At 33.3% G+C, this 8,335-nt stretch overlaps 1 long non-coding RNA gene across 1 annotated transcript; it reads right to left on the reverse strand.

The window, feature by feature from the left end:
• Positions 5,724-7,392, reverse strand: LOC108660764. Its single transcript, XR_001926438.1, has 3 exons — positions 7,352-7,392; positions 6,622-6,695; positions 5,724-5,752 (listed from the first exon to the last, which is right to left on the reverse strand). It is a non-coding gene; the product is annotated as an uncharacterized LOC108660764 (long non-coding RNA).

An 8,335-nucleotide genomic window follows, 5' to 3' on the forward strand; every position in this document is an offset into this window, starting at 1 on the left:
TGTTGTCGGCTGTGAGAGGGAGAAAGAGGAGGAAATTAAAATACCTCATACTTTGATATGGTGATAAATAAAGTTGATCGGATGCAAATTGAAGTCAATTAAAATGTTAAAAACTGATAAAAGACGAAAGTAGTTTAGGATAAAATGATCCACACGCGAGGAAATAACAATAAAATAATAATAATTTTATCGGAGGAGAATTTGTGAGATAAAAGGCGATTCGGAAGTCAAGTGAGGCATAATAAGGTATTTTGGGTACCAAGGAGACAAGATAAAATTGTTAAAATAAAATAATATTTTTATTAATTAAATAATATTAAAATATTAATATTTAATCGGATGTCGAAATCAGTCATGAAAAAGGATCATATGGTTGATCCAAGTGGGGGAGAAGAAATACAAGTGAATTTTTGTAGAAATAAGCGATAAAAGTGAAATACGCGTGTTTTGTTAAGTCGAACAAACGCGGATAAGTAAATATTTAAATATTTTGGTAATACCGCATTGAGGTGCAATTTGTATATTTCGGTGGTACACGTATCGAGAAAAGAAGTTAGATGAAAATTGAAATTTTTAGACGTATTAAAAGGATCGAATTTAACATATAAAAGTTAAAGGATATGCAATGGAAATTAATGAAAAAAATAAAATTAACATAGAGTAAAATAATAATAGTATGTGTATAAAAAAAAATATTATAGGACCAACATAGGCAGCCACCCATGTGGTCAATAAAAGAGTCAAAGACTCTTTCCTTAGTGAATTGGAGGGGGGGGGGCATGTGAAGCAACAAGTGAAGGAAGAAAAGAAAAAAAAAAGATTGTGATGTGGCCGGTTGGAACAAAGTGGAATGTGGTGGAACATTCATGAAGAAATAAAATACTATATATATATATATACCATTGAGTAAACTAAGTAAAGAAGACAAAGAAGAGAGAGGTCGGTTGAGGGAGTGTAAAAGAGAAACCAAAGAACAAAGAAGAAACGGAGAGAAAGAAAGAACAAAGAGAAAGCCGAGAGAGAAAGAAAAATAAAAGGAAAAGAGAGTTGAGTTGAGGGGTTGTTTTTGCTACCATTCAAGAAGGAAAAGAGAGCCATTTAAGGGCTAGTTTTGGAGGCTGAAAAGAGCCATTTTTCTGCTGGTTTTGGAGGCTGGAAAGTGCCATTTTTCTGCTGGTTTTGGAGGCCAAAAAGTGCAGAATTTTACAGCAAAAAATTGAAGGTTTTGAGGTGTTGTTTTGATGGTTAATTGTGATTGTTTTGGTTGTAAATATTTGGAGGGAAAGGTGCAGCTTAGCTGCTGAATATTTGAGGAAAAACAGAGCAGCATAGCTGTTGATTTTGGAGCCAAAATGAGCAGCTATAGCTGCTGAAAAAAATTGAAGGATAAAAAGCTAGGAAAAAGTGACCGGTGGTGAGAGGGAGAGAGAGGAAGAGAGTGGACAGTTTGTGCATGTGAAGAGAAGAAAAAGAAAGATAAACAAGGTTGCTAGACTATGGAAAAGAAAGAAAGAAAGAAAAGAAAAGAAAATAACAAGGAAAATAGGCATGGCCCAACAAGCAAGAAAAATGGACATGGTCCAATAAAGGAAAAATGGACATGGTCCAATTAGAAAGAAATGGGAGAAATCCATGAATAAGAGTCCAAAAACAATAAAGGAAGAAAAATCCAAAAGAAAAAGAAGGTGAAGATTTGGGCCAACCTAGTTTAATTGGGTAAAATTTCTTTACTCTTCACCATGATTTATTTTGAAATTGGATTATATGGAGGCTAAATTATTTTATTTAATTATGCATTGGTTAATTGGTGATATGAAGTAAATTTAAGTTGCTTAGAAGGTTGAAATAGGCACTAAATACCGTAAATAAGTTACCGATGTTAATACTCTAAAGAATTACGTGAACGAAGGATGCAATTAATTATAGTTAAAATATATTAAGATGTGAATTAGGTATGTGGATTTATGATAGAATGAGAGAGAGAAAAGTAGAATTGATTCACTAAATGTATTGAATTTAAATGGTTGCTAGGAAAGCTTGTTGAACAAAGTAGGTGACGGGCAATTAAGTATAATTATACTCGTATACGAATCAATAGCGACGTAGAAGTCCCGCTATTATGAGGTGAGTAACCTTACCATCATTTTTATTATCTAAAGTATGTTTTTAATCGATTTTGATGAAATTTTATGAAAATGAAACTAAATGGTAAATCTTGAGTTTTACAAACAAAATGTGTCTACATGAAAAGATATTATAAATTGTTTTAAAATTGAATGATGATTTTGAAAAATAGAGTAATTGGAGACCACTTGTTATGAATTAAATTTATGAATCTAATGGCTTATGAAAATATTTGCATGAATGGTTGAATTGGTATTGGTGTTGAAATATATGAAATGTGTATTTAGCCTTGAAAGGCTGTGAATTATAATAATTGNAGCCTTGAGAGGCTAGGTTGCGATAAATTGCCATGTCATGCTAGAATGAATTTTATTAATTGGTGGATTATATATTAATTATTTACTGCAGAGGGGGTTCCGTGGACCAGCCTATTAGAGGGGCACGGTAAACTCCATTATATTATTACCTCGAACGGAGAGGCGCGTAGGGTATCTCCTGGGGTAAAGCTTAGGGTTCACTTCACGCCAAACCACCACGTGAAGGGGAACTCAGCCAACGCTAAGGAACGGCTGTGTTTTCTCAAACTAAAAATATGTTTTACGTGTATACGAAATTTTTAACAACCTTGGCGGGCTCGAGTGTACGCCTTTGATCAAGGTGCCATCGAGTATATTTGATGGCATTAGCCAACTGTTTATGAAAGTTATAAGTCCTAATGAGAAATTAAATAAAATACAACCATTTGCATGGGTTGGGATGAATTTTCAAATTGTAAAATACTTAAAATGATGGGATATTTTAATTGTCTCCTTTTACTCGGCTTTAGCTGATTTAAATGATATTTGTTTACTCACTGGGATTTTATAATCTCACCACCCTCCTTTCCACCCATTTCAGGCTTAGAGTAAGCTGTAGATAGCTCATTCCATCGAGGGCTTCTATTGGATTAGCGTCCTCCACACAGTAGGTTCACAGTTTTCCTTAATTCTAGTTATTTGTGGGTACACTTGATGTTGTAAATTTAAATTAATTTAAATACTCTAGTTTATTGTGTTACTGTAAGAATGAATTTATTTTGTTTTACGTTACAAAAAGTATTTACGTATAACTCTAAAATTACTGTTTATAAGAAAATAAAATATTTTATTGAATATTTTGTTTTATCTTCTTATTATATTCAAATAATTATAATTTTATTTTAAATAAAGGTTTTAGATGCTTAAACTTATTTTTGAATATGAATTATACGATTGGTACTTGTTTACTACATTTTTAACTGGTTTCAAATTTTTTAGTGAAAAATGACCAAAATGCCCCTGTGAGATAAAATTTTTATTTTATCAGTTTTAAGTTGGAAATAGCTTAAAATCCTTTAGAACATAATATTTGGCAATAGTTACTCACCGGGAAAAATGAGAAATTGATATTAAGCCTTGCGGGGTTCCGATTGGCATTCCGGGAGATGAATGCCCATCGGGTCGTGACAGAAGTTGTGGCTAGCTTGTGTATGTAGGAAAGATAAAAGAAAGACAAGCAAGGTGCTGTTGACCAGCGAGAGAGAGGAGAAAGAGAAAGAAAGGAAAAGAAAAGAAAAGAAAAGAAAAAATATATATAATAATGATGCTAGAATAAAATAATATATATAGATATATTAATTATGTGGGTTTCAATATTTTGGAGAAATAAATAAGTGGTGCAATGTGGTGAAGGGCTGAAGGAAATAACGAACGATCGTTAAAAAGGAGTAGCTCGATATGTCTTTGAATTAATAGCGACGTAACATCCTGCTATTGTGTGGTGAGTAGAGAGTGTCAATTTTAAAATTTTCGTAAATATAAATCTATAAGTATAATTGATTTTAAACGCGAAAATTTGTGGATAGCATGTGCTGGTAGACATTTTAGAGAATTATGAATGCAAATGATTTCAAAAATTGTTTTGAATATATATATGTATAAATTATATGTAAAGTGTTTTAAAAATAGAGAAGCAAGCCCTTCACACTGTTTCATATTAAAATTCGTGCCTTATATTTGTGCAGTGTGCATTCATGGTTATATTGCTTATTCACCATGCAAATTATTGTTCTGATATTCATGTATAAATATATTTTGAGAAAATGATAGATTTTATCATACCTTGTGATGAATGCTTTGGAAAATAATTTTGAGACGAGCTTTTAAAGACATAACACAATTGCAAAATGGTTTTACAAATCGAGAGCGTCGAGAGTAGGTCGGATGTCACATCGTTAAGTGTGACTCTCGTGCACGAGTGAGCTCTAGCTAGAGAACCATTCAGTCGTCGACGGGCGGTTAGGCATGGTTGGGGCCACGACCTGTGATATATGTATGTGTGGCTAGGCCACCAGATGATTAAGCGGTTGCGACAGCTTGATTCTCCGATGTCAGCCAACATCGTGAGACTGCCATGGCACATGGGAATCTGGTGGAAGTGTTGCTCCCGAATGTTATTACGTGGTAGCGGGACCACGTGTTTTCTTTCATTTCCTACTCGAGAGTGGCATCTCTGGGTTTACAAACTCATATTTCCTTGCATGGTAAAAACAAAATTTAAATGTTTTTCTGCAGCTCCCCTTATTTTTATAGTGAAATGAATTTTAACTGCTCAAGTGCGAGGTGATTTGTGATTTACGTATGAGTTTCATTAACATTCGATTTCATGGGAGATTACCGAATACATTGATTTGATTTGAATAAAATGTCAATTGATTTTGACGACGGAATTTTCTTTATGTAAAATTGTTTTAATTCAATATTTCAAATGATTGACTTGAATAAGGTTATTGATTTGTGTTGTAGCGAAAATTTTTATCTACCTTGTTTGATTTACCAATTGAAGTAGTTATAACGCGTAAGAATTTCTCGGTATTTCACATAAGGCACAAACTCTCGTTTGAAATAAATTGTTTTTATAATCCTACATTTTAATATTCAACTGATCTGCTATTTGCTTGTTTCCCATCTATCCTCTGCTCACGGAGTCGATGATGTCACGACCCGGAACTCCCCATCGGGCCTGTGACAACCGCCGCGAGGCCTCGACAGACATTCTTCACCCCGAATGCCGATTGAAACCCCGCAAGGCTTAGCATCAACTTCCGTATCTCCCCGGTGAGCAACAGTTATTAAATCTCGCATTTCAAAAAAATCATAAGTCATTTTCAAATAAGAACAATAAAATATTATTTTCTGGCTCATAGGGGCATTTTCGTAATTTTTCGTCAAAAATCTCAAAACTTGCTAAAAATGTAATAGGTAAGCAGAAAATATATATTTAATGATTTAAAAACAAAATAAGTATCTAAAACGTTCATTTGAAAGCAAATTGTTAACAACTAGTACTATTCAAAAATAATTAATAAAATATTCTATTTTCTCATAAAATAAATTTTTATAGAAATATTCGTAAATAATTTTTCGCACATGAAAGTAAAGTAAAAATTGTATGAATAGAAATACAGATAACCAAAATATAAGTTTTGATCTGCAATGACACGTGGGCTCCAATTGACCAAGAGGATGTAAGACTGTGAACTCTTACTTTCTATAATGCAGTTCCGAGCTTAGTTCTCGTCCTACTCGACTATCTACAAACTGTCCTGAGCCTGAAAAATGTATAGGAAGAAGGGGTGAGATTTTATAATCCCAGTGAGTAAACAGATACCATCTAAAGTATCTAAAGCCGAGTAAATGGAGACAATTAAAATAAGTCATCATACTGTAATTTCATTACCTTTCAGTTCATTTCAACCAAATAAAATCAATCCATATAAATCGAGTAATCAACTTGGCTTATGAATTTCTTAAAACTTTGGCTCGTGCCAAAACTCATACTCGGTGATACCTTGCGCAGGGCATCTAACCGAGTCCGCCAAGGCTATTAAAATTTTGTATACACTTAAAATATATTTTAGTTTGAGAAAAATACAGCCGTTCCTTGGCGTTGGCTGAGTTCCCCTTCACGTGGTGGTTTGGCGTGAAGTGAACCCTAAGCTTTACCCCAGGAGATACCCTACGCGCCTCTCCGTTCGAGGTAATAATATAATGGAGTTTACCGTGCCCCTCTAATAGGCTGGTCCACGGAACCCCCTCTGCAGTAAATAATTAATATATACTCCACCAATTCAATAAAATTCATTCTAGCATGGCATGGCAATTTATCGCAATCTAGCCTCTCAAGGCTGAATACACAATACAAATAATTCTGACACCAAAATCAGTTTAGCCATTCATGCTCATATATTGTCATAAGCCATTCAATTTAAAACCATAAATTTACAACACAAGCAGGCAGTCTCCAATTACTCTATTTTCAAAACCAATATTCGATTTTTCAGAAAATTTATAAAATCATTTTATAAAATCACAATTTCTCTTAAAACATAGCAATTTACCATTTAAACCCATTTTTCATAAAATCACACAATTGTATAAAACTACTCTAGATAATTAAGACGATAATAAGTTTACTCACAGTATTAGGAGTAGAAATACTCCTATCTTCCGCCCTCGGGTGCAGTCTCTTACCCGAAACAATTGACTCACCACCTATCCATAATCCATGACACAAAATTCAATAAATTGTGTCAATTTATCATAAATTATTTCAGGCTCTTATCCATGCGTATGCACTAGATAGGATTTGAAATGTCTAGACAATCGCTTAATTGCGGTGTCCGACCTAACTCGCCTATACACGGTGTAAATTCCTAAAATCCCCAATTCGACTCCAATTCCATCCATTTCAATTTCAATTATCCAATTATATCCACAATACCTCAATGACTGTGAATTTGGTCCAATTTATCAGTCCGGACTATAAATTACGCTTTTACCCCTAGTGGGTAAAAATTTCAATTTATTGCACCGAAAATTCCCATTTAATTTCCAACCTCATAATTCATCATTTTTCCACCCAATTCTCTTAAAATAAAGTCAACCTCATCCTCACATACCATTGGCTAGATTCGGCCTAGGGAAATTCATGGAGAAGATAAATATTTTTCTTGTTGTTTTACTCATAAACATGCTAAACTAACACTAAACACTAACATAGCTCAAAATCAAATTTATCTAACAACTTTCTCTCTCTAAACCCATATGACCAGAATTCAAATCATCCTCAAATCACATGATTCAACCATGAAAAATGATGGAAAATGCATGGGAAAGGTAAAGCACAAGACAAATTTAAGAAATGTTACCTTTTTTCACTTGATTTTTGAATTTCCACCTATTTTCCCTTTAAATTTCTTAGCTAGGGTTTTATTTTCTCCTTTCTCTCTCTTGTTTCTTGCTTGGCCGAATGTTGAAGAAGAAGAATGGGTGGGCTGATTTTTTTTATGCCTTTTTATTGTTTAATGAAATAATATTATTTTATTCATATTTTAAATATTTTATTAATTCATTTTTTTTTCTAGCCATCCACTTGTCCTATTTTTTTCACCATGCATTCCCTTTGACTTATCCAAGTCTTAAGTGAAATTTCCAGATTTTTCCAAAGTTTTGGTGGAGCAAATTTTTCAAAATTACACTTTTGCCCCCGAACTTTTCAAAAATTACATTTTTACCCCAAAAATTGAAAATTTTCCATAATGCATAATTTTCACTCCTCATACTCATTTCACACTCCAAATAATTAAATTTGATCAAAATCCTTTCAAAAAATTAAATTTTCGATTTCGAATGGTAAAATTACCATTTTACCCTTTTACTCCAAATTATACCGAAATTAAAATTTTTCACTTCTAAACCTCAAATCTTACTCCAATAAGTCAAATGGGGCCAAAAATCTTTTCTAAAAATTTCCATTTTGTCCCCAGGTGGCAAATGACCATTTTGCCCCTAGATAGCGAAAATTCCGGTTTGACTCCAAATTGATCCTCGAACTCCGAATCACCATATTAAACCATTCTGGGACTTTAAAATTCTTAATTTCATCGTAAATTCTCTATTTGATCTAGTTCGAGGTTTAAATCAACTTTGTTGTACGTCTAGGTATAATACCGACTTTTGTAAATTTTTTTCGGGACTCTCTTAGCATGCAAACATGCTATCCATCACATGTATGTCATGACAAATATTTTTATAGAGTCGGGCTTGTCATCTTCTCCCCCACTTGAATCAACCATATGATCTTTCTTCTTGACTGATTTCGACATCCGGCTAAATATTAATATTTTAAAAAT

Source organism: Theobroma cacao, chromosome 2 (genome assembly GCF_000208745.1).
Source record: "Theobroma cacao cultivar B97-61/B2 chromosome 2, Criollo_cocoa_genome_V2, whole genome shotgun sequence".
In the NCBI taxonomy this organism is placed as follows: domain Eukaryota; kingdom Viridiplantae; phylum Streptophyta; class Magnoliopsida; order Malvales; family Malvaceae; genus Theobroma; species Theobroma cacao.